General features: G+C 43.0%; 1 protein-coding gene and 1 long non-coding RNA gene across 8 annotated transcripts in view; one reads left to right on the top strand and one right to left on the bottom strand.

The window, feature by feature from the left end:
- PHACTR2 (phosphatase and actin regulator 2) overlaps window positions 1-27753 on the bottom strand; it is a 302679-nt gene that overhangs the window by 143828 nt on the left and 131098 nt on the right. For 2 of the 6 annotated variants that reach the window (XM_077289217.1, XM_077289219.1), the window contains exon 1: window positions 5-145. The exons of 2 other annotated variants lie outside the window; for them this stretch is intronic. The gene's annotated coding sequence lies outside the window, so the exon portion shown is untranslated. Of the gene's footprint in view, window positions 1-4; window positions 154-27753 lie in introns of those variants that run through there. 2 more of the 6 variants (XM_077289215.1, XM_077289213.1) reach the window with 2 other exon arrangements.
- Window positions 93-24905, top strand: LOC143807551 (uncharacterized). Of its 2 annotated transcripts, none has more exons than XR_013221763.1 (3): window positions 93-225; window positions 1386-1467; window positions 24556-24905. It is a non-coding gene; the product is annotated as an uncharacterized LOC143807551 (long non-coding RNA). The 2 variants fall into 2 exon arrangements; XR_013221764.1 differs by having other exon boundaries at window positions 135-219.

Raw genomic sequence — 27753 nt, 5'->3', positions numbered from 1 at the left:
TTACCTCAGCCGTGTGTCCTATCAGCACCATGCCTCTTCCCCTCTCTTTCCGCTTCTCGCTTTTTTGTTGTGCACTAGTAGTTACTCCATCCCTCCCTCGTCTGTCCGTAGCTGCCGCCTCCTCCCTCCTGTTTCTGCCTTCCAGTCCCACAAGTTCTTCTCTCCAGCCACCTGAGGAGATTATATAATTTGTTGCTTGGTGTGACGAGGGTCCTAATGGTTAGTGTTGGGAAAATGAAAGTGCATAAGTCATAGAGATTTGTGGAAAGATTTTTGAAGTGTATCTGCTCCAAGAAACGCCTCAAAAATCACCTCAGAAACACTATTCACATTCCTTGTTGGCTATATGTACAGGAGGGGCTTGTTTAGGAGATTTTGGAGCAGAAACTGCAACAACTCTGAGGGTAATTTCACACAGGGCGTTTCTGCTGCTTTTTTCTGCTGCTTTTTTCTGCTGCTTTTTTCTGCAGCAAAACCTGATCTTGGCAGGAAAGAAGCTGCGTCAAAAACGCAGGCTTAGGTGCTTTTTTTGTGTGCACTTTTTGTGTCTCTGTCCATGCTAATGTCCTTGAATTTTCAGCAGCAAAAACGCAGCGAATAATGATACCTGCGTTTTTGTTTTTTCAACACCCATTCAAGTCAATGGGTCAAAAACGCAGCAACAATGCTGAAAGAAGTGACATGCTCTATGTCCAAAAAACGCAGCAAAGCACAAAATACTGATCACACAAAAAACCACTGTGTGCATGAGATTTCTGAAATCTCATAGGCTTTGCTGGTACTGTAAAACACAGCTGAAAATTAGCATAAAAAATGCAGCAAAAATGCCCTGTGTGAACTTACCCTAACTCATCCTCAAAACCTAAAAATTCCTCAAAAACTTTCCGTTTCTGCTGCGAATTCAGCCAAAAAGACTGGTCCTGATTCGAATCGTGAAGATGGGTGATTTTCTCTCTGGACTTGATGTGTAGTGATGAGCGAATATACTCGTTACTCGAGATTTCCCGAGCACGCTCGGGGGTCCTCCGAGTATGTTTTAGTGCTCGGAGATTTAGTTTTCATCGCCGCAGCTGAATGATTTACATCTGATAGCCAGCATAAGTACATGTGGGGGTTGCCTGGTTGCTAGGGAATCCCCACATGTAATCAAGCTGGCTAAGAGATGTAAATCATTCAGCTGAGGCGATGAAAACTAAATATGATATGGGATATGAGGCTGTGTGAGAGCTTATCTTTTGCTCCCCAAGGTGACGTTTTTATTTTGGGGTAGATACGATGTTTTGATTGCCTGTTACTGCAATGTTGTGATGGCCCCCCAAAAAACTTTTTTCTGGCATTTCGATTTCTTTCTCGTTTACCAACCTGATTCATTTATACTTTGATAGATCGGACATTTCTGAACGCAGGGAAACCATATACTGTATGTGTCAAGAAGCGAAAAGGAACAGCATCCAATCCAGGTGAAAGGTAGAAAAAAATCTTCATTCCGCCGTGATACCAAATACCGTATTTTTCACTTTATAAGACGCACCTGATTATAAGACGCACCTAGATTTTAGAGAGGAAAATAAGAAAAAAAATATTTTGAGCCAAACAGTGTGCAAAAATCTTTAATAAAATACAAAAATATTATCTGTGGATGACGCTCTGTTATGGGGGATCTGTGAGTTACAGTACAGTGCCTGGAGTACCGTATATTGTGACTAGCACCCCCCTCATTCTCAGGAATACAGCCACTTACTGTATACATAGATGTATTCTGAAAGATGAGGGAGGTGGTAGTCACATTTGCAATAAACACTTTGGCCACTACATTACAGTGTATATTTACACAAAATATGGCTAGAACTGTATATTTGTAATATTTGAAAAACTCTTCTTTTTTTACGTTTTGTTATTTAACCCCTTTATGATCAAAGCTTTTTTCGGTTTTGCGTTTTCGTTTTTCGCTCCCCTCCTTCCCAGAGCCATAACTTTTTTATTTGAAATTGCAAAAAAAGTGCAGTCCCCACTTGTATTTGTTTGGCTTTTTTGCTAAGTTCACTAAATGCTAAAACTGATCTGTCATTTTGATTCTCCAGGTCATTACGAGTTCATAGACTCCAAATATGCCTAGGTGCTTTTTTTTTATCTAAGTGGTGAAAAAAAATCCAAACTTTGCTAAAAAAATATATATATATTTGCTCCATTTTATGATACCTGTAGCGTCTCCATTTTTCGTGATCTGGGGTTGGGTGAGGGCTTATTTTTTGCGTGCCGAGCTGGCGTTTTCAATAATACCATTTTGGTGCAGATACGTTCTTTTGATCGCCCCTTATTGCATTTTAATGCAGTGTTGTGGTGACCAAAAGACCATAATTCTGGCTTTTTTACTTTTTTTATCGCTACGCCATTTAGTAATCAGGTTAATCCTTTTTTCCTATTGATAGATCGGGCGATTCGGAACGCGGTGATACCAAATATGTGTATGTTTGATTTTTTTTATTGTTTTATTTTGAATGGGGCAAAAGGGGGGTGATTTGAACTTTGATATTTTTTTCCCATTTTTCTTTAACTTTTGGCATGCTTCAACCATCTCCATTGGAGACTAGAAGCTGCCATAGCCCGATCGGGGCAGCTACATAGAGGTGATGATCAGTTTGCCTCTATGTAGCTGAATTACTGACTTGCTGTGAGCGCCGACCACTGGGTGGCGCTCATAGCAGTCCAGAACTGACAAACATAGAGGTCTCCAGGAGACCTCTGGTTGTCATGCCGACTAACCGATGACCCCTGATCACGTGACGGGGTCACCGGTGTGCGTATTTCCAGCATGATTGCCAGAAGCGCCATTTAAATGCCGCTGTCAGAGTTTGACAGCGGCATTTAACTAGTTAATAGCCGCGGGTGGATCGCGATTCCACCCGCAGCTATTGCGGCACATGTCAGCTGTTCAAAACAGCTGACATGTCCCGGAAAAGATGTGGGCTCACTGCCGGAGCCCACATCGGCATACTATTACGCCCGATGTCGGTAAGGGGTTATTAGTCACTTTAGGAGACATGAAGCTGGGATCATCCTATTGCCTGTGCTATACATAGCAGTGCTTCAGCACTACTATGTATAGCAGAAATGACAGTCTCCTATGAAAGCCGGCCATGATCTGGCGTTCACAGGAGTATCGTAATGACAGGCACAGCAATTTCCTGCAGACTCCTGGTTGTCAAGACAACTCATCGGCGCCCCCGATCATGTGACAGTGGTGCCGATGGGTGGGATTTGTGATGTGCTTCCAGCTGGAGCATGTTAAATCCAACTGTCAGAGATTGACAGCGGGATTCAACTGATTAACAGCCGCAAGTAGAGCTCAGATCCACCTGTAGATGTTAAAGGCACATGCCAGCTGATTAAAGCATGGGTTAACTTGAAGATATAAAGTAAATGTGCAGGTTATTGAATCTCAATGTCAGTGTTGTCTGTCTGCCTTAGGCCGGTTTCACACGTCAGTGGCTCCGGTACGTGAGGTGACAGTTTCCTCACGTACCGGAGTCACTGACACACGTAGACCCATTAAAATCAATGCATCTGTGCAGATGTCATTGATTTTTTGCGGACCGTGTCTCCGTGTGCCAATCACGGAGACATGTCAGTGTTCGTGGGAGCGCACGTATTACACGGACCCATTAAAGTCAATGGGTCCGTGTAAAACACGTACCTCACACGGACGTTCTCCGTGTGGCGTGCAGGAGACAGCGCTACAGTAAGCGCTGTCCCCCCCACATGGTGCTGAAGCCGCGATTCATATCTTCTGTGCAGCAGCGTTTGCTGCATAGAAGATATGAATAATAGTGTTTAAAAGAAAGATCTATCTGTCCGCCGCCCTCCCACCCCCTGTGCGCCCCCCCCCCCGCTGTTCTGAAAATACTCACCCGCTTCCCTCGTTGGCTGTTGCTGCTTCCTGTCCTGGCCGCTCCTTCTACTGTATGCGGTCACGTGGGGCCGCCGATTACAGTCATGAATATGCGGCTCCACAGTGGAGACGCATATTCATGACTGTAATCGCGGCCCCACGTGACCGCATACAGTAGAAGGAGCGGCCAGGACAGGAAGCAGCGACAGCCAACGAGGGAAGCGGGTGAGTATTTTCAGAACAGCGGGGGGGGGGGGGCCGCACAGGGGGTGGAAGGGCGGCGGACAGATAGATCTTTCTTTTAACCCCTTAGTGACAGAGCCAATTTGGTACTTAATGACCGAGCCAATTTTTACAATTCTGACCACTGTCACTTTATGAGGTTATAACTCTGGAACGCTTTATCGGATCTCGCTGATTCTGAGATTGTTTTTTCGTGACATATTGTACTTCAAGTTAGTGGTAACATTTCTTCGATATTACTTGCGATTATTTTTGAAAAAAAGGGAAATATGGCGAAAATGTTTTAAATTTTGCAATTTTCAAGCTTTGTATTTTTATGCCCTTAAATCAGAGAGATGTGTCACGAAAAATAGTTAATAAATAACATTTCCCACATGTCCACTTTACATCAGCACAATTTTGGAAACAACATTTTTTTTTTTTAGGGAGTTATAAGGGTTAAATTTGACCAGCAATTTCTCATTTTTACAACACCATGTTTTTTTTAGGGACCACATCACCTTTGAAGTCATTTTGAGGGGTCTATATGATAGAAAATAACAAGTGTGACACCATTCTAAAAATTGCACACCTCAAGCTGCTCAAAACCACATTCAAGAAGTTTATTAACCCTTTACGTACTTCACAGGAACTGAAACAATGTGGAAGAAAAAAATTAACATTTAACTTTTTTTTGCAAACATTTTACTTCAGAACCATTTTTTTTTAATTTTCACAAGTGTAAAAACAGAAATTTAACCACAAATTTTGTTGTGCAATTTCTCCTGAGTACGTCGATACCCCATATGTGGAGGTAAACCACTGTTCGGGCGCACCGCAGAGCTTGGAAGTGAAGGAGCGCCGTTTGACTGTTTCAATGCAGAATTGGCTGGAATTGAGATCGGACGCCATGTCGCGTTTGGAGAGCCCCTAATGTGCCTAAACAGTGGAAACCCCCCACAAGTGACACCATTTTGGAAACTAGACCCCTTAAGGAACTTATCTAGATGTGTGGTGAGCACTTTGAACCCCCAAGTGCTTCACAGAAGTTTATAACGTAGAGCCGTGAAAATAAAAAATCGCATTTGTTTTCACAAAAATGATTTTTTCGCCCACAAATTCTTATTTTCACAAGGGTAACAGGAGAAATTAGACCACAAAAGTTGTTGTGCAATTTCTCCTGAGTACGTCGATACCCCATATGTGGGGGTAAACCACTGTTTGGGCGCACCGCAGAGCTTGGAAGAGAAGGAGTGTCGTTTTACTTTTTCAATGTAAAATTGGCTGGAATTGAGATCGGACGCCATGTCACGTTTGGAGAGCCCCTGATGTGCCTAAACAGTGGAAACCCCCCACAAATGACACCATTTTGGAAACTAGACCCATTAAGGAACTTATCTAGATGTGTGGTGAGCACTTTAAACCCCCAGGTGCTTCACAGAAGTTTATAACGTAGAGCCGTGAAAATAAAAAAATTGCATTTTTTCTACAAAAATGATCTTTTTGCCTCCAAATTTTTATTTTACCAAGGGTAACAGGAGAAAATGGACCCCAGAAGTTGTTTTACAATTTGTCCTGAGTACGCCGACACCCCATATGTGGGGGTAAACCACTGTTTGGGCGCATGGCTGAGCTCGGAAGCAAAGGAGCGCCATTTGACTTTTTAATGCAAAATTGACTGGAATTGAGATCGGACACCATGTCACGTTTGGAGAGCCCCTGATGTGCCTAAACAGTAGAAACCCCCCAAAAGTGACCCCATTTTGGAAACTAGACCCCCCATGGAACTTATCTAGATGTGTAGTGAGAACTTTGAATGCCCAAGTGCATCACAGAAGTTTATAATGCAGAGTCGTGAAAATAAAAAATATTTTTTTTTTAACAAAAAAGATTTTTCAGCCCCCAAGTTTTTATTTTCACAAGGGTAACAAGAGAAATTGGACCCCAAATGTTGTTGTCCAATTTGTCCTGAGTATGCTGGTACCCCATATGTGGGGGTAAACCACTGTTTGGGCGCATGGCTGAGCTCGGAAGGGAAGGAGCGCCGTTTTGGAATGCAGACTTTGATAGAATTGTTTGCTGGCGTTATGTTGCGTTTGCAGACCCGTAATGTACCTAAACAGTAGAAACCCCCAACAAGTGACCCCATTTTGGAAAATAGACCCCCCAAGGAACTTATCTAGATATGTGGTGAGAACTTTGAATGCCCAAGTGCTTCACAGAAGTTTATAATGCAAAGTAGTGAAAATAAAAAATATATTTTTTTCCCACAACAAAGATTTTTTAGCCCCCAAATTTTTATTTTCACAAGGGTAACAAGAGAAATTGGACCCCAAAAGTTGTTGTCCAATTTGTCCTGAGTATGCTGGTACCCCATATGTGGGGGTAAACCACTGTTTGGGCGCATGGCTGAGCTCGGAAGGGAAGGAGCGCAGTTTTGGAATGCAGACTTTGATAGAATTGTCTGCTGGCGTTATGTTGCGTTTGCAGACCCGTAATGTACCTAAACAGTAGAAACCCCCAACAAGTGACCCCATTTTGGAAAATAGACCCCCCAAGGAACTTATCTAGATATGTGGTGAGAACTTTGAATGCCCAAGTGCTTCACAGAAGTTTATAATGCAAAGTAGTGAAAATAAAAAATATATTTTTTTCCCACAAAAAAGATTTTTTAGCCCCCAAATTTTTATTTTCACAAGGGTAACAAGAGAAATTGGACCCCAAAAGTTGTTGTCCAATTTGTCCTGAGTATGCTGGTACCCAATATGTGGGGGTAAACCACTGTTTGGGCGCACGGCAGAGCTCGGAAGAGAAGGAGCGCCATTTTGGAATTCAGACTTTGATAGAATTGTCTGTGGGTGTTATGTTGTGTTTGCAGAGCCCCTGATGTACCTAAACAGTAGAAACCCCCCACAAGTAACCAAATTTTGGAAACTAGACCCCCTAAGGAACTTATCTAGATATGTGGTGAGAACTTTGAATGCCCAAGTGCTTCACAGAAGTTTATAATGCAGAGTAGTGAAAATAAGAAAATATTTTTTTTCCCACAAAAAAGATTTTTAGCCCCCAAGTTTTTATTTTCACAAGGGTAACAGGAGAAATTGGACACCAAAAGTTGTTGTCCAATTTATCCCGAGTACGCTGATGCCCCATATGTGGGGGTAAACCACTGTTTGGGTGCACGGCAGAGCTCAGAAGGGAGGGAGCACCATTTGACTTTTTTAGCGCAAAATTGTCTGTCGTGTTTGGAGACCCCCTGATGTACCTAAACAGTGGAAACCCCCCAATTCTAACTCCAACCCTAACTCCAACACACCCCTAACCCTAATCTCAACCCGATCCATAATCCTAATCACAACCCTAACGATAATCACAACCCTAACCCCAAAACAGCCCTAAACTCAACTCTAACCATAACCCTAATCAAAACCCTAAATCCAACACACCCCTAACCCTAATCTCAACCCTAACCTCAAACCTAACCCTAATCCCAATACACCCCTAACCCTAATCCCAACCCTAACCTTAACCCTAATCCCAATCCTAACCCTAATCCCAACCCTAATCCCAAACGTAACCCTAATCCCAACCGTAACCCTAATACCAACCCTAATCCAAACCCTAACCCTAATCCCAACTCTATCCCTAATTTTAGCCCCAACCCTAACCCTAATTTTAGCCCCAACCCTAGCCCTAACCCTAACTTTAGCCCCAATCCTAACCCTAAATTTAACCCTAACCCTAGCCCTAACTTTAGCCCCAACCCTAACCCTAAGGCTACTTTCACACTTGCATCATGTGGCATCCGTCACAATCCGTCGTTTTGGACAAAAAACGGATCCTGCAAATGTGCCCACAGGATGCCTTTTTTGCCCATAGACTTGTATTACCGACGGATGGCCACACGTCGCGTCCATCGTGCACTGGATCCGTTGTGTTTTGGCGGACCGTCGTCACAAAAAAAGTTACATGTAGCGTTTTTTTGTGCCGACGGTCCGCCAAAGCACGACGCATCCGTCGCACGACGGATGCGACGTGTGGCAATCCGTCGCAATGTGTCGCTAATGCAAGTCAATGGAGAAAAAAACGCATCCTGCAAGCACTTTTGCAGGATACGTTTTTTCTCCAATGACGCATTGCGACGGAAGCCAAAAAACGCTAGTGTGAAAGTAGCCTAACCCTAACCCTAGCCCTAACCCTAAATTTAGCCCTAACCCTAGCCCTAACCCTAGCCCTAACCCTAACACTAACCCTAACCCTAGCCCTAACCCTAACCCTAATTTTAGCCCCAACTCGTCTCTCCTGCCGGCTGGCAGATGGCAGCAGATGGCGGGCGCACTGCGCATGCGCCCACCATTTTCTTTGCAGAGGAAGAAGCCGGCCGGCAAGAGGAGACGCAGGAGGACCCGGGGACACCGGGTGAGTATCAGAGGACAGAGAATTACAGATCGCTTTTTTTTTTTTTTTTTTTGCGGTCGCCGGTAAACAGTTAATTACTGGCGATCGCAAAACAGGGGTCGGTAAAAACCAACCCCGATCATGTTCTTTGGGGTCTCTGGGGTGCAGAATTTTCCGCACAAAATCCGCATCTCCTGGCAGAAACCGCCGGTGCGGATTTTGTGCGGTTTTGATGCGGAATTGATGCGGATTTTGTGTAGATTTTCTGCGGTTTTTACCCCTGCGGATTTCTATTATGGAAGGGGTCAGAAACGCTGCAGTTCCGCACAAAAGAAGTAGCATGCTACTTCTTTTGTTCCACAGCGGTTTTCATGCGGATTTTTCCGCAACAGTAGCACAGCTTTTTTTTTGCTATTGATCTATCTGCGCTAGCGTGCTGCCATAACGGCACTTGCGTTAACAGCAGCCCGTTAACGTATGTGTTTAACGGGCTGCTATTAACGCAATGTGAACCCAGCCTAAGGTGGCAACATTAGAACGCTGTTAACCTGCAGATTAACCTCATATCTGCAAGCTATTCGCATTTGGGGACATGACAGGTTCTTTTTAAAACTATTGATAAATAATAATAATAATCTTTATTTTTATATAGCGCTAACATATTCCGCAGCGCTTTACAGGTTGATTAAATTATTATTATTGATGAAAGTGCATGAAATTTTCACCCTCTCCTAGAGGTTTATAGCACCAGAGTATAGTCAGGGAAAATCATGAAATATATCTCAGGATAGCACCAAATAAACTAGCTACATTTTTATTTGTACGGAACTATAGGTAAAGATATTTGCGGCTATGTTCTACTATTTCAGATAGGAAAATGGTTAGAGCCCAGGGATAGAAATTTCACCAATCTTCAGCTATTAGGGTATGTGCACACGTTGCGGATTCTCTGCGGATTCGCAGCGTTTTTTGCAGTGCAGAAACGCTGCAGATCCGCAATTGATTTACAGTACAATGTAAATCAATGAGAAAAAAAAAACGCTGTGCAGAAAATTCCGTGCGGATTAAAAGAAGAAGCATGTCACTTCTTTTTTGCGGATCTGCAGCATTTTTGTACCCGTTCCATTAAAGAAGTCCGCAGCAAAACCGCACCAAAAACCCTGCAGATCCGCACAAAAAATGCGACAAATCCGCAGCTGCATTTTCTGCCAAGACATGCAGAATCCACACCAGAAATTCCTAAGCCTAATCCGCAACGTGTGCACATACCCTTAATGTGCTGCGTTCTGTCAGTTCGTGTGACAGCACATCATCAGGTGTTGTATGTGAAAGGGACTGGTTAAAGGTACCTTCACACTAAGCGACTTTGCAGCGAGAACGACGATGATCCGTGACTTTGTAGCGTCCTGGATAGCGATCTCGTTGTGTTTGACACGCAGCAGCGATCTGGATCCCGCTGTGATATCACTGGTCGGAGCTAGAAGTCCAGAACTTTATTTCGTCGCTGATCACCCGCTGTAACAGGTAAGCATCTCTGCCTGTATACTGGTGTTTTTTTTGTTTAGAATAGTGGAGGTTTTTCCTCTTATGGTGTTTTTTTAGATTAGGACTGCCAATATGTAAGGACCCTTGACGCAGGTTGGCAGCTTAAATATTGTGGCCATAATATGACCAATACCTTGCATACATTGTTATGTTTTTGGTGCACTGTATATTTTTCCAGGGTGCGGCTGGGCCCTAGATGGCTCTGTACACTGTGGCCTCTGTTCACACAGGATGCATTATGGTGAGCCCGCTACATGGCGTCATTAATAGGCTTAGAGCCATATACTTTGCAATCCTGTGTGAACACGCCACATACAGACTATTTGTTTGCACAGGTGCACCAGGTGGCCAATTCCTGATTGTAGGGTGGTTGCATTATTGATATTATTGCACCTGTGTATTTGCCATCTTAACTTGGGTCCGCTGTACCTTGGTTAGTGCAATTGTTGGAGGCCTTGAACAGGTAAGCATCTCTGCCTGTATACTGGTGTTTTTTTTGATCACCCGCTGTCCATCGTTGGATCGGCGTGTGTGACGCCGATCCAACGATGTGTTCACTTGTAACCAGGGTAAACATCGGGTTACTAAGCGCAGGGCCGCGCTTAGTAACCCGATATTTACCCTGGTTACCATTGTAAAAGTTAAAAAAAAAAAAAACACTACATACTCACCTTCTGATGTCTGTCACGTCCCCCGGCGTCCACAGGGTTACGCGCTGCTGCCGAGAGCTTCCTGCACTGACTGTGTCAAAGCAGAGCACAGCGGTGACGTCACCGCTGTGCTCTGCTTTACTGCCGGCGCTGACACATTCAGTGCAGGAAGCTCTGAGCAGCAGCGCGTAACCCTGTGGACGCCGGGGGACGTGACAGACATCAGAAGGTGAGTATGTAGTGTTTTTTTTTTTTACTTTTACAATGGTAACCAGGGTAAATATCGGGTTACTAAGCGCGGCCCTGCACTTAGTAACCCGATGTTTACCCTGGTTACCCGGGTGCTGCAGGGGGACTTCGGCATCGTTGAAGACAGTTACAACGATGCCGAAGTCGTTCCCCTGATCGTTGGTTGCTGGAGAGAGCTGTCTGTGTGACAGCTCCCCAGCGACCTAAACAGCGACGCTGCAGCGATCGGCTCGTTGTCTATATCGCTGCAGCGTCGCTGAGTGTGACGGTACCTTTACTGCCTTATTCCAGTAGCCAAGTCAGCTTCATCACAGCTGAAAAGAGAAGGGGCTGACTCAGGGTTTAGATGAGCATAAACTGTATTTGTGGATTTTTTTTTAATCCCACTAGTTTTTATAATACAATGCAATCTGTATTGTAGTGGGTTATGCTCATCCAGATTACATGCATCCTATAAAACACTGTGGGAGGGCTAATGGGTGTACAAGAATGGCGTATGGTTGAACAGCATTCAAGAGGTGGAACAAGGGGAGTTACCTCTGATCCTGGCCATTGCAGCAGGAGCTGGTATCATGACAGCACTAAATGAACAGCTGCTGTCTTTAACACCCATGTATAAGTGTAGAGGAGCTAAGTCCCGTAATTTCCAAGGTGGGGCCTCCATAAGAAGGACTTGTTTTTTCAGCACATTCCAAATCTATCAGTCAGCACTTACCTATCAATCAATCAAGGAATTACTTTTATAAGTTTTGCAATAATCATACCAAAAAGGTGTAATCACGCTCATTATGAGGCTTATAATAAGGAGTACTTTATCCCCAGGACTTAAGGTGCATTTTCTTTTCTCTCTTTCACATTCCCCTGTTCTCTTACCAACAGTCCAAAACAAAGAGGCTTCTGTGAGAAGAGTAAGTGTTAGATGCAAGTAGAGAAGGGCTTGCCTGCCAAGATGAGCTTGTTGATATGCTAATAATTTTGTCACTTGAAATCCTTTGTGTTGCTCTTGCAGGAACACATGGAATGATTGTTTTGGCTAGCTTTCATTATTTAGTGACAAGTGAATAGTTAAAATCTTTGTTGGTATGTTAATAGCAACTAAACACTGAAAATATATCTACTGCCTTTTGTGCACAATTTTTATGCAATGGTGAGAACATTACAGGCCATACATAATCCAAATTGTGGGATTACAATCTGGGGGACATATTAACAAACTATTTTGTGCATTTGTAAAAAGTATCTCTTGTAGCTCCTGTTTGTAATACTGAATGTAACCTATATTACAACTTCCATCAAACATCTATCTAAATCATTATGATCACTTATACGTATTATTTGTTAGGATGCATAGCCTCTCAATAAAGACAGTTCTTCGCATAAAAATGAATACAGGCATTTTAGGATATATATAATTGTGGAGTTAGGAAAATCACAGGGGCGATTGAAATCAAAGCTTTAAAAACGTCATGATTTATTCAGTATTGATTATGAATGTCATGCACAGAAATACACGCAGTTGAACATCTTGGTTGCTATCAATGACGTTATTAATGGCTGTCTGAGGAATGTTTTGCCACACTAAATGCACATGGGCATGCAAATCATCATGTTCCACAACTACAATTACTCCCCAATGACGTCACAGATGAGCTCAATGGAAGACTGGAGACTTCACAGGCCATGGTAGTACAACACAGGACCAAACACAGCTGCCATATTTCCTGAACAGATTAATTCTGTGCTTCCCTGTGCCAACAGCCATTGGTGTTTCTTTGTGGCATTTTTTTTCTCATCTGATCACTGTGACCAGATGTGAACAAGGCTCGAGATGAGCCGAAACATTATAATTTTTTTGAAAAGTCACAGTTGAACTGTTTATGAGAAATCACAATTGATATGGATGAATATTTTTTATTTTCATTATTATTATATCATACACAATCACATTTGATTCAAAATCTCATTTGGATTTAATAAAAAGCAATAAGTATATGAGAGTACTGTATCTTGCCTTTCAGAGATAGCTTCTTAGGCTGGGGTCACACTTGCTAGTGCAATGTGAGAAACTCGCATCAATACCCGACACTCGGTACCGGAGTGTGCGGCTGCATGTATTTCTATGCAGCTGAACGCTCCGGTCCTGAGTGCTGGCGGCAGTGCCGAGTATTGATGCGAGAGACTCTTATTGCACTCGCAAGTGTGACCCCGGCCTTACAAGCACTTTCCTTCACTTACTGACAACCTTCTTTACATATTTAGGCCATGTAGGCTGCTTACAGTAGCACAATCAACATGTGGCCTGGCGAAAGCTATTTCCGTATCCTGTTTCTCTTTAGTTTAGGTTGTCCTTGTGTCCTGTGACAGCTTCGGCGGTGTCCCTATCCTGAAACCACATCTGTCATATCTCTATCTATTGGTGGTACCTGAACTGTGTGTCTAAACATGTTCCAAATGGCCATCCTGTCTACATAGTCTAAACCTGTCCCAAGTGGCCATCCTGTCTGCACAGTCTGAACCTGTACCAAATGGCCATGCTGTCTGCATAGTCTAAACCTGTCCCAAGTGGCCATCCTGTCTACATAGTCTAAACCTGTACCAAGTAGCCGTCCTGTCTGCACAGTCTGAACCTGTACCAAGTGGCCATCCTGTCTACATAGTGTAAACCTGTCCAAAGTGGCCATCCTGTCTACACAATCTGAACCTGTCCCAAGAGGCCATCCTGTCTGCACAGTCTAAACCTGTACCAAGTGGCCGTCCTGTCTGCACAGTCTGAACCTGTACCAAGAGGCCGTCCTGTCTGCACAGTCTGAACCTGTACCAAGTGGCCATCCTGTCTGCACAGTCTAAACCTATCCCAAATGGCCATCCTGTCTGCATAGTCTGAACCTGTCCTAAGTGGCTGTCCTGTCTGCTCAGTCTGAACCTGTCCCAAGTGGCTGTCCTGTCTGCACATTCGGAACCTGTCCCAAGTGGCCGTCCCGTCTGCGCAGCTTGAGCCTGTCCCAAGTGGCCGTTCTGTCTGCAAAGTCTGAACCTGTCCCAAGTGGCCGTCCTGTCTGCATAGCCTCAACTTGTCCTGAGTGGCTGTCCTGTGTGCACATTCCGAACCTGTCCCAAGTGGCTGCCCTGCCCGGCCTTGGACTCTCTATCCGAGTTACCGTTCCTGACCCTTGGAGTCAACTGCTACTGCCGGATGCTGCCCTGGAGGGGCACCTGGCAGCTACCTGCCGCACAAGCCTGACTTCACCACTAGAGGCTTCAGTGAACAACAACGTAGCTGCTTAGTCACGCCCCATCCAGGGTAGGTCCGGTCTGTGGCACAGTGGGTCCACAAACTACGGGCGCCACCTGCGTTCATAGTAAACGCTGATACTTATTCATCATGAAATGCCTTATAGAGGCATGTAATTGGCTACAAATTTATTTTACAGCAAGACAATAATCCCAAACATACAGCCAATGTCGTTAAGAACTACCGGATCTTCTGTGTAAAGAACAAGGAGTCCTGGAAGTGATGATATGCCCCCCCCCCCCCCCCCCAATGCCCTGATATCAATGTCACTGAGTGTTTCTGGGATTATATGAAGAGACAGCAGTATTTACACAAACCCACATCCATAAGAGGTCTGTGGTTGGATCTCCAAGATGTTTGGAACAATAATTTATTTAATTTAGTTTTTTGTTTTGATCACTCACTTTACATTTTAAGAATGTTAGCATATAAAAATATACTAATTTCCATTTTTAAAAGCATTCTTACTTTGTAGGATTTTTTCACACTTGACTGAAACTTTGGCATAGTACTGTTATATACACTATATCTGTGTATATAAAACAAATGTTATAAATAAATGTTACACATTTAGACTGTTAAGTAGTGTTGAGCATTCCGATACCGCAAGTATCGGGTATCGGCCGATACTTGCGGTATCGGAATTCCGATACCGAGATCCGATACTTTTGTGGTATCGGGAATCGGAAGTTTCCAGTGTATGGTTCCCAGGGTCTGAAGGAGAGGAAACTCTCCTTCAGGCCCTGGGATCCATATGAATGTGTAAAATAAAGAATTAAAATAAAAAATATTGATATACTCACCTGTCCAGAGGCCCCTGGACATCACCGCTGGTAACCGGCAGCCTTCTTTGTTTAAAATGAGCGCGTTCAGCACCTTCCATGACGTCACGGCTTCTGATTGGTCGCGTGCCGCTCATGTGACCGCCACGCGACCAATCACAAGCCGCGACGTCATCCCTCAGGTCCTAAATTCCCTTCTAGGAATTTAGGACCTGAGGGATGACGTCACGGCTTCTGATTGGTCACGTGGCGGTCACATGAGCGGCACGCGACCAATCAGAAGCCGTGACGTCATGGAAGGTGCTGAACGCGCTCATTTTAAGCAAAGAAGGCTGCCGGTTCACAGCGGTAAGGTCCAGGCTGCGTCGGAGAGGTGAGTATATCCATATTTTTTATTTTAATTCTTTATTTTACACATTAATATGGATCCCAGGGCCTGAAGGAGAGTTTCCTCTCCTTCAGACCCTGGGAACCATCAGGGATACCTTCCGATACTTGAGTCCCATTGACTTGTATTGGTATCGGGTATCGTTATCGGATCAGATCCGATACTTTGCCGGTATCGGTCGATACTTTCCGATACCGATACTTTCAAGTATCGGACGGTATCGCTCAACACTACTGTTAAGTGGTTCATGCACCCTTAGGCCTCTTTCACACGTCAGTGTCTCCGGTACGTGTAGTGACAGTTTTCCCACGCACCGGAGACACTGACACACGTAGACCCATTTAAATGAATGGGTCTATGCACATGTGCGTGTTTTCACACGGACCGTATGTCCGTGCTGAAAACACGTAGACATGTCCGTTTTTTACCGGCAGCACGGATCACAATACGGTCAGCACACGTGCACACGGAGAACAGTGTGCACTCTCCTCCGTGTGCACGTACCGCCCGCAGGAGAGACAGCGCTACACTAAGCGCTGTCCCCCCCGCTGTGGTGCTGAAGGCGGAATTCATCTCTTCTCCCCCGCCGGAGAGAAGAGATGAAAGATCAAGTTTTTTTTTTTTTTAAATAAATTTTGCATGTGCCCCCCCGCCTCCCCCCTCAGTGCGAATATTCCCTGACTGTAATGAGCGGTCCCACGTGACCGCTCACACAGGAGAAGCTGCCAGCGCTGAGAGGACAGAGGAGACATCGCGGGAGCTAGGTGAGTATTTCTGCGGCAAGGGGCCAGGCGGCGCACTGAGGGGGGAGGTGGGGGGGCACATGCAAAATTTATTTAAAAAAAAAAAAAAAAAAACTTGATCTTTCATCTCTTCTCTCCGGCGGGGGAGAAGAGATGAATTCCGCCTTCAGCACCACAGTGGGGGGGACAGCGCTTAGTGTAGCGCTGTCTCTCCTGCACGGTCCGTGTGGTCCTCAGGCGGCACACGGATGCCGCACGTGTGCCACACTGATGTGCCACTTGAGCACACGGACACGGATATCTCCGGTACCGGTTTTTCCGGTACCAGAAATATCAGGACGTGTGAAAGAGGCCTTACATGAACACCTGATCCTTACGCTATGGCTGGTCTGAACAACGAAAGCAATTGTTACCATCCACCTCTCGTGTCTCCCCTTTTTCCTCATAGTTTGTAAGCTTGCGAGCAGGGCCCTCATTCCTCTTGGTATCTGTTTTGAATTGAGATTATTGTTATGCTGTAATGTCTATTGTCTGTACAAGTCCCCTCTATAATTGTAAAGCGCTGCGGAATATGTTGGTGCTATATAAATAAAATTATTATTATTATTAATAAATACTGGGTAGGGGAGGCATCTCTTTTACTATGAAACCTACACTAGCCAACAGATGCATGCTAGCAGTCAGGCAGGCAAAACTATCTCTCTGTGGTGGGGCCACTTTAACCCCTTTCTGCCATTGGACGTACTATTCCGTCCATGTGGGGTGGGCCCTAATTCCCAAGGACGGAATAGTACGTCCAGCACGATCGGCCGCGCTCACAGGGGGAACGCGGCCGATCGCGGCCGGGTGTCAGCTGCCTATCGCAGCTGACATCCGGCACTATGTGCCAGGAGCGGTCACGGACCGCCCCCCGCACATTAACCCCCGGCACACCGCGATCAAACATGATCGCGGTGTGCCGGCGGTACAGGGAAGCATCGCGCAGGGAGGGGGCTCCCTGCGGGCTTCCCTGAGACCCCCGGAGCAACGCGATGTGATCGCGTTGCTGCGAGGGTCTCCTACCTCCTATCCCTGCAGGCCCCGGATCCAAAATGGCCGCGGGGCTGCATCCGGGTCCTGCAGGGATTACTTCCGGGTGCCGTGCAGGCTGCAGATGAAAGCTGCAGCCTGCACGGCTGTAAGTGAGATCGGTGATCTGACAGAGTGCTGTGCACACTGTCAGATCACCGATCTGTAATGTCCCCCCCTGGGACAAAGTAAAAAAGTAAAAAAAAAAAATTCCCACATGTGTAAAAAAAAAAAAAAAAAATCCTAAATAAAGAAAAAAATATATATATTATTCCCATAAATACATTCCTTTATCTAAATAAAAAAAAATCAAACAATAAAAGTACACATATTTAGTATCGCCGCGACCGTAACGACCCCACCTATAAAACTATATCACTAGTTAACCCCTTCAGTGAACACCGTAAAAAAAAAAAAAAAAAAAAAAAAAACGAGGCTAAAAACGCTTTATTCTCATACCGCCAAACAAAAAGTAGAATAACACGCGATCAAAAAGACAGATATAAATAACCATGGTACCGCTGCAAACGTCATCTTGTCCCGCAAAAAACGAGCCGCCATACAGCATCATCAGCAAAAAAATAAAAAAGTTATAGTCCTCAGAATAAAGCGATGCCAAAATAATTTTTTCTATAAAATAGTTTTTATCGTATAAAAGTGCCAAAACATAAAAAAAATGATAGAAATGAGGTATCGCTGTAATCGTACTGACCCGAAGAATAAAACTGCTTTATCAATTTTACCAAACGCGGAACAGTATAAACGCCTCCACCAAAAGAAATTCATGAATAGCTGGTTTTTGGTAATTCTGCCTCACAAAAATCGGAATAAAAAGCGATCAAAAAATCTCCCGTGCCCGAGCATGTTACCAATAAAAACGTCAACTCGTTCCGCAAAAAACAAGACCTCACATGACTCTGTGGACTCAAATATGGAAAAATTATAGCTCTCAAAATGTGGTAACGCAAAAAATATTTTTTGCAATAAAAAGCTTCTTTCAGTGTGTGACAGCTGCCAATCATAAAAATCCGCTAAAAAACCGCTATAAAAGTAAATCAAACCCCCCTTCATCACCCCCTTAGTTAGGGAAAAATAAAAAAATTTGAAAAATGTATTTATTTCCATTTTACCATTAGGGTTAGCGTTAGGGCTAGGGTTAGGGCTAGGGTTAGGGCTAGGGTTAGGGTTAGGATTAGGGTTAGGATTAGGGTTAGGGCTAGGGTTAGGGTTAGGGTTGGGGCTAGGGTTAGGGCTAGGGTTGGGGCTAGGGTTAGGTTTGGGGCTAGGGTTAGGTTGGAGCTAGGGTTAGGGTTGGGGTTAGGGCTAGGGTTAGGGTTAAGGCTACAGTTAGGGTTGGGGCTAAAGTTAGGGTTAGGGTTGGGGCTAAAGTTAGGGTTAGGGTTTGGATTACATCTACGGTTGGGAATAGGGTTGGGATTAGGGTTAGGGGTGTGTCTGGGTTAGAGGTGTGGTTAGGGTTACCGTTGGGATTAGGGTTAGGGGTGTGTTTGGATTAGGGTTTCAGTTATAATTGGGGGGTTTCCACTGTTTAGGCACATCAGGGGCTCTCCAAACGCGACATGGCGTCCGATCTCAATTTCAGCCAATTCTGCCTTGAAAAAGTAAAACAGTGCTCCTTCCCTTCCGAGCTCTCCCGTGCGCCCAAACAGGGGTTTACCCCAACATATGGGGTATCAGCGTACTCGGAACACATTGGAGAACAAATTTTGGGGTCCAATTTCTCCTGTTACCCTTGGTAAAATACAAAACTGGGGGCTAAAAAATAATTTTTGTGGAAAAAAAAATATTTTTTATTTGCATGGCTGTGCGTTATAAACTGTAGTGAAACAATTGGGGGTTCAAAGCTCTCACAACACATCTAGATGAGTTCCTTAGGGGGTCTACTTTCCAAAATGATGTCACTTGTGGGGGGTTTCTACTGTTTAGGTACATTAGGGCCTCTGCAAACGCAATGTGACGCCTGCAGACCATTCCATCCAAGTCTGCATTCCAACTGGCGCTCCTTCCCTTCCGAGCCCTCCCATGCGCCCAAACGGTGGTTCCCCTCCACATATGGGGTATCGGCGTACTCAAGACAAATTGGACAACAACTTTTGGGGTCCAATTTCTCCTGTTACCCTTGGGAAAATACAAAACTGGGGGCTAAAAAATAATTTTGGGGGGAACATTTTTTTTTTTTTTTTTCACGGCTATGCGTTATAAACTGTAGTGAAACACTTGAGGGTTCAAAACTCTCACAACACATCTAGATGAGTTGCTTAGGGGGTCTACTTTCCAAAATGGTGTCACTTGTGTTTTTTTTTTTTACTGTTTAGGTACATTAGGGCTCTGCAAACGCAATGTGACGCCTGCAGACCATTCCATCTAAGTCTGCATTCAAAATGGCGCTCCTTCCCTTCCGAGCCCTCTTATGCGCCCAAACGGTGGTTCCCCTCCACATGTGGGGTATCAGCGTACTCGACAAATTGGACAACAATTTTTGGGGTCCAATTTCTCCTGTTACCCTTGGGAAAATACAAAACTGGGGGCTAAAAAATAATTTTTGGGGGAAAATTTTTTATTATTATTTTCACGGCTATGCGTTATAAACTGTAGTGAAACACTTGAGGGTTCAAAACTCTCACAACACATCTAGATGAGTTGCTTAGGGGGTCTACTTTCCAAAATGGTGTCACTTGTGGTTTTTTTTTACTGTTTAGGTACATTAGGGCTCTGCAAACGCAATGTGACGCCTGCAGACCATTCCATCTAAGTCTGCATTCAAAATGGCGCTCCATCCCTTCCGAGCCCTCCCATGCGCCCAAACAGTGGTTCCCACCCACATATGGGATATCAGCGTACTCAGGACAAATTGGACAACAACTTTTGGGGTCCAATTTCTCCTGTTACCCTCGGGAAAATACAAAACTGGGGGCTAAAAAATAATTTTTGTGGGAAAAAAATGTTTGTTTTATTTTTACGGCTCTGCATTATAAACTTCTGTGAAGCAGTTGGTGGGTCAAAGTGCTCACTACACCTCTAGATAAGCTCCTTAGGGGGTCTACTTTCCAAAATGGTGTCACTTGTGGGGGGTTTCAATGTTTAGGCACATCAGGGGCTCTCCAAACGCAACATGGCGTCCCATCTCAATTCCAGTCAATTTTGCATTGAAAAGTCAAATGGCGCTCCTTCGCTTCCGAGCTCTGTCATGCGCCCAAACAGTGGTTTACCCCCACATATGGGGTATCGGCGTACTCAGGACAAATTGTACAACATCTTTTGGGGGTCCATTTTCTCCTGTTACCCTTGGTAAAATAAAACAATTTGGAGCTGAAGTAAATTTTGTGTGAAAAAAAAGTTAAATGCTCATTTTTATTTAAACATTCCAAAAATTCCTGTGAAACACCTTAAGGGTTAATAAACTTCTTGAATGTGGTTTTGAGCACCTTGAGGGGTGCAGTTTTTAGAATGGTGTCACACTTGGGTATTTTCTATCATATAGACCCCTCAAAATGACTTCAAATGAGATGTGGTCCCTAAAAACAAATGGTGTTGTGAAAATGAGAAATTGCTGGTCAAATTTTAACCCTTATAACTCCCTAACAAAAAAAAATTTTGGTTCCAAAATTGTGCTGATGTAAAGTAGACATGTGGGAAATGTTACTTATTAAGTACTTTGTGTGACATATCACTGTGATTTAATTGCATAAAAATTCAAAGTTGGAAAATTGCAAAATTTTTAAAATTTTCGCCAAATTTCCGTTTTTTTCACAAATAAACGCATGTAATATCAAAGAAATTTTACCACTATCATGAAGTACAATATGTCACGAGAAAACAGTGTCAGAATCACCGGGATCCGTTGAAGCGTTCCAGAGTTATAACCTCATAAAGGGACAGTGGTCAGAATTGTAAAAATTGGCCCGTTCATTAACGTGCAAACCACCCTTGGGGGTGAAGGGGTTAAGAAAGGGGGTTGCCCTAGGAAAACAATACATTTACATATATATTAAATGTGACTCTTATAGAAGTACCCATATTGCTGTTCTAGCCAAAATATTCCAGTAAGCCAAATGATGCATTAGTGTCTTCATCTTTTCATACCTAGAAGGGGTTAGCGTAAGAGTCAGAGGAGCGTCTGTATAATAAGCGTTTTTTATTGTCCAGAAGTAATAAGTACTAAATGTATATTTGCTGTATAAAATATTCATGCTTCAGGTTTCCTTCTCGGTAAGGATTGAATAAGCTAAGACTGTCAAGCTGTAATATCACTTTCCAGCATTGGTCTCTTCAGGGTGCATCAATAAGTGCCAACAATACACTTTAACTTGACAGCTATCGATTTTGTACCGCGAACATAATTCATTTCAGTTGTGAAGACTAAAAAACATAATGATATGCCCAGTGCAAATCACAAGCCACCACATCACTTCTGCTCCATTCACATACTTGATACCTCAGTGCCTAGTCATGCATCAGACTCCACATAAGTGGCCATGAGAACACACAGAATGGGTACTTGTACTTCTAGATACTTTGATGCAAGCCAAAGTGGTAATCATGGCACCTTCTTCTCACAAATGCTCTGGGTATCAGCTCATGTGCCAGAAATAATTATATAGGAAATATTAGTGAACTATCAGAGGAAGGACAAAGTTGTGAATTTATCTTTTTCTTGGAAATGTTATTGTTTTCCTTAAAGGGACTTTCTATAATGTTTTCAATTTTTTTTAACAAACATGCTCGCGTATACATATCAAGATGGATAAATTGAGGACTTCATTTTCAAGGCATTTTGTAGCGTTGCCATCAGTTTAATTTTCACAGCACTGTAAGGGTGTATTCATACCTGTATTTGGCCATATGAGCAGCAAGTGAAAACATTGGGGTGCATTTTGTAGGTGTTTTAGGATCTCTTCATTTTGCATCCTAGTAGAGGAGTATTGAAGAGCCAAAATTTTTAAATCTGACCAGTGTCACTTTATGTGGTAATAACTCTGGAACACTTCACAAATCGCTGTGGTTTTGAGATTCTTTTTTCGTGACACATTATACTTTATGATAATGGTAAAATTAGGTCAATATGTTTTGTGTTTATTTATAAAAAATATCAGAAATTTGACAACTGTAAAAAAAATAGCAATTTTCAAACTATGAATGACTATCCCTTTAATCTAGATAGTCATACCCTAGTAAAACATTATTAACTAACATTTCCCTTATGTCTGCTTTAAATTTGAACCATTTGTAAAATGTTATTTTATTTTGTTAGCATTTTAGGAGGTTTAAAAACGTAGCTGCATTTTTTTCCTTTTTCAAGGAAATTTGCAAAATATTTTTTTAGGGCCCTATCCAGGTTTGAAGTGACTTTGGAGGTCCTATATATTGAAACCCCCCAAAAAGTGATACAATTTTAAAAACTACACCCCTTGACATATTGAAAACTGCTGTCGGGTAGTTTATTAACACTTCAGGTGCTTTTCAGGAATTAATGCAAAGTGACATGACAAGAATGAAAAAGTGTATTTTTACCACCTAAGTGTCGCTAACTTCTGAACAAGTAGCCGGCAGACTCTAAGGCCGCTATTTGGCCATGAATTGCCATCGCAAACATCAGGCTCACACAATCATGATCTCAGGGCTCCAATGGGGATAAGAGGAAGCCCCCACACTCTGTTAACCATTTATATTACGTAGTCACTATTGACAGCAGCATCCAAGGGGTTAAACAGATATGGACGGTGCAAACACTGATTGTGGCAAATGCAGCAAGTTGCCAGCTACAGTATACAGTCGACAGCTGCTGCATTGTCTCCTGTATGGGGGGCTATTCTCTTATATCTCAGGTCAGTTAAAAGACGTATTGGCAATCATTAAGGGGTTAAAAACTTAAAATTGACATCATATTGAGACTAGAGTTGATGTGATAAAATAATACTCTACCTAAATTTGCTTAAATTCAGAATCAGTCGTTTCTGCAAAATTTAAAATATAAACAGACAAATATAGTGGACGTAACAAATAAGAAATCTTGGCATTTGCTTGAACTACAAAGCCAATGATGGAAATGTTACCAAATCAGCAGCATTAAATAGATTAGGAGCTGTGTTTTTTGAGGCAGACAATTTAGGCAGTATTCATAGAAATACATGCAGCTTCACGCTCCGGTCCGAGTGCCGGCGGCAGTGCCGGGTATTGGTGAGAGAGACTTGTGCGAGTTTCTCGCATCACACTCGCAAGTGTGACCCCGGCCTAATCTTGATTCTCACGGATAGAATATGTACCCATTATAGTCTATTGGTCTCTACACATGTCCATGTGTTATTGTGGACCGTGCGTCCGAGTAAAAATAACTGAGACATGTTAATTTATTTATCAGCATCATGGATAGAAAGTACCAATACAAGACTATGGATCCATGGAAATCACGGCCAACACATGGATGGTATCAGTGTACAGTCTGTGTGCTGTACTTGATTAACACTGTAAAGGATAAGAAAAGCTTTGTAATTTATTTATCCATACGTGAACATTACTGATGAAACACTGACAGTAAAAACTGACTCACTGACCAAACTCTGATGAAACTTTTGATCCAAAACATCATTAACGCTGGCAATGTTTTTGTGTATGTGAACAAACTCTGATGTCTGAATGAGGCCAATGCGGTACATTTGTTTGTTTGTTTTTGCAGGTTTTGGCTTTAAATTTATGAATAAGTGTGAGATATCTTTATCCTCAAAGAACATTCTTTAGTCAAAGTCAACCCCAAGTTGCTTTCATGAACATGGCTCAGCCTCCTGAGTTACGGTAGCATATGGGCTGCTAAAGAGCGTGATTTCTTTTTGCAGTAGTCTGTAATATTATTGTTATTACAATTAGCATACCGTAGAGTAAAATAAACTGTTTATCATTATGTTTTTAGAACAATACTTTAGGCTGGAGCTAATTTTACATTTCAATATGATTTAACAACATTACAAGACAATTTATGTAAAAAAACAGACTTCTGGTAATCTCTTATGGCCAAAAGTGCAAAATCTCAAGAAACATATTCATGACTTGCATATTATGACAAAAAAGGATGTTCCCCTTTTTTGTTGTAGCACAGCTGCAATAAGGGGCACATGATTTATACAAAGAGGATGTGTATTCACCTAGTTTCAGCCAGTCAGCACGGGAACCCTTCTTGTAAATCATGTCTACTATTTATAGAAGAGCTGCCATACAATACACAATGCAAGTAGGTGTACGAGCATGACAAAGGGATTATGGTAAAACTTCAGGTGTTGCCCATAACTATTAATACAATTCTTTGTTCTTTCACAGGTTAGAAGATAGGATACAAGTAGAAAAAAAGAAATCTTACAAGACAACTCCACTTTTTTTTATACAAGCAGCTAAAATATATGTGATCATTGGTCCTGAGAAATTGTATAGCTTTATAGTTATATAAGTCTGCCACTTTCATAAAAGTGAAGTTATACTCTAATGAACTTGATGGACCTGTTATGTAACCTCACAGTCTACATTTTTTATGTAGTTGCAGTGAAAAAATATTGTCACCTCTGCTTTTCAGTATGATTGGGGGATGTGGGGTCCTGTCGTTTATCAGCATATAACAGAAAGATCCATTTTTAGCATATGGTTGACCAATAAATATTATGGGTATCTTGGCACATCTGCGCATCAGAAAATTTGTGAAGTGCATAGGTCAATAGTGAATCACATACGTGGTATAAGTCAAAGGGGATCTGTCAGCACAATTCACCCCCTAACTTTTGAATAGAGATGAGCGAAATTATTCGGCAAGCTACAGAGGGAACCCGGCTTCCTGGATCGCACCGGCCAATCAGCTGATCGGCGGCGCAGCTGCATGTGTCACAGTGAGGGTATGTGCACACGTAGAATGGAGCTCTGCGGATTTTCCCGCAGCGGATTTGAGAAATCCGCAGGTAAAAGGCACTGCGTTTTACCTGCGGATTTACCGCGGTTTTTATGCGGATTTTGTGCGGATTCCACCTGCGGATTTACACCTGCGGATTCCTATTGTGGAGCAGGTGTAAACTGCAGCAGAATCCACACAAAGTATTGACATGCTGCGGAATGTGACCCGCAGCGTTTCCGCACGTTTTTTCCGCAGCATGGGCACTGCAGATTGCGGTTTCCATAGGTTTCCATTGTACTGTAAACGCATGGAAAGCTGCTGCTGCGGACCCGAAGCTGCAGATCCGCTGCGGATCCGCAGCAAAATCCGCAATACATGCATGGACAGCCCACTATCTGCCTGTTTAAATGATCCCTTAGGCAAGATTTAACATATTTTTAGTGTATGTCTGTTATATGGATTGGAAAGTGCATGTTTTAATGGCAGGCATCTCCTGCAAACGTATGCAAGAAACCAGACTAGTCTCCAATCTGTGGATGTGACTTCTTTTCACTTTAATAGTAGTCAGAACTTAGCATTAGTTTTTTCAGAACTTTATGGAGCCGCGCCTCATTAACAATAAGGGAGAATCTGTGCTTTCCATTAATTCAGCCAAGCTAATGCTCACCTACCGTGCTGGTGCTGTTCCTTGGTGTCGGCACTGGCTCTCCCCAGGGCTCCTATGCTGTTGTGATACGTGACGCCGGCGCCCAATAAGTGCTGGCGTCACTGTCCCCGCCTCCTGTCGAATTCAGCATGAAGAGGAAGTCGGAGATCAGCTGCAGCCTGGACTCAAGAGCGAGTGCTGACACCGCGGGACATGCGCCGGTACGTGAGATGAGTATAGGCTTTAATAATTTATGGGGGCCAAACGTTTTGATCAAGAAAGGGTTGTCCTAGTAGTGGATAACCCCTTTAATCCCGTTTTTGAGCTGTATCAGTCTAGTAGCATGTCAGTTTTTTTTCTCTGAATTTTCAGTGTAGAGAGGTGAAATCCTCACAAAATTTGTATGTCATGTGTGCAAATTTTGTGGGTGATTTAAATTGTGTCTAAATCTGTTGTGGAATTTGCAGCAGAACTTCAATCCAGTGTGCATTAAATCTTAAATGATATGTACAAATTCTGGGACAATTTAGTTTTTTTATTTGCATAAAAATTGTTTTTTCTTCATTAAATATTGTTAACTGTTTAGTTTCTAGAGCCTTTATGTTTACAGCACATACCTGATTGATTTCTATATCAGTTGACATTTTTTATTTTATAGCTAATAGTTGACATTACAATGAAAGCAATTTAATATGTGCACATATCAGATTGTACAGTCAACAGGGCTAGCTTTAGTTTTCCATGTATAAAGCACTTTGTACTGGTTATTTTGCATACAACGTTGCTCATTCAGACATAAATATGGTCTAAGCTTCTAGATTTTATAATATGAAGTATTCTAATAAGTAATAACTTTACAGGTTTTTCAATAGGTCAAATAAACACATTTTAAATGTGACGAAAACACATAAGGGCTTAGAACAGATTGCTTTACTGTACATTTCTTTTAAAGCAGATGGCCATTTGGCTCATATGCCAATTTGCAGTGCTTTTAAGCCCACATACTGTTCCTTGCATCTTCCTACTAGAACTTGACTAGAGCGTCTACCTAATTTTTTTGTGCCTTAAATTACGCAATGCTTTTAAGGGGAATTTTGCTATTTAATCTGAGAGTAGCGTAATGTGGGGGCAGAAATTCTGGTTGCAGTGATGTCTCACTTGCTCAGTAACTTACTGTAGTTTCAATACAATCAATATTTTATCAGCAGGAGATTATCACTGCAGGACTAGGTGTTGTGTGCTAGGCAGTCCAGCTAATCTGTCCTTTACTCTGCCCCCGTCAGTGACAGGCATCTTGCTGACAATGTGCAATATACACAGGAAGCTGCCAATCAGGAATATGGCCGGGGTTATACACAGCTCGGTATTCTGACCACTGCTACATCTACAGCAGAGAAAAACGGTATTTAATCAAACTGCATCAAGCAGTCCAGTAAGGGAACCTGTCACCAGGTTTGGCCGATATAAGATACCGCCACCACCTTTCAGGGCTTATCTACAGCATTCTATAATGTTGATTATAAGCCCCAGGTCCGACCTGCAAGTGAAGAAAAATAAGTTTTATTATACTCACCCGGGGGGGTCCGGTCCAATGGCTGTCGCAGGTGCGGCGCCTCCCATCTTCTTATGATCGCTGCCTTCCTGCTTGCTTCATCGCTCCCTGGCATCAGGCTCCTGTGCAGGTATACTTATCTGACCTTTCCAGCGCCTGCGCACTGTAATACTTTCGGTTATTAAAACTAAAGAAAAAGTGCATCAGGCAGAACTTTTTCTCCCTAAGTGACACATAACGGAACCCAGACGGATCCCATCATAATCAGTAAGGTCCCTCGGCTACCATTTGCATCAGTTATGCTACAAATCAGCTTTTGACATTAATTTAATTTCCTAAAACCAGAACAGACAACAAAATGTCAATAAGCAAGTGTGAATATAGCTGTATTGTGTCATGAGAGTGTCACTTTAAAAGGGTGGTCCACTACTGGACAACCCT

The sequence above is a fragment of the Ranitomeya variabilis genome, chromosome 2 (genome assembly GCF_051348905.1).
Source record: "Ranitomeya variabilis isolate aRanVar5 chromosome 2, aRanVar5.hap1, whole genome shotgun sequence".
Lineage (NCBI taxonomy): Eukaryota > Metazoa > Chordata > Amphibia > Anura > Dendrobatidae > Ranitomeya > Ranitomeya variabilis.
Note: the sequence above shows the minus strand (reverse complement) of the source record. Positions and strands in the feature narration are given on the sequence as shown.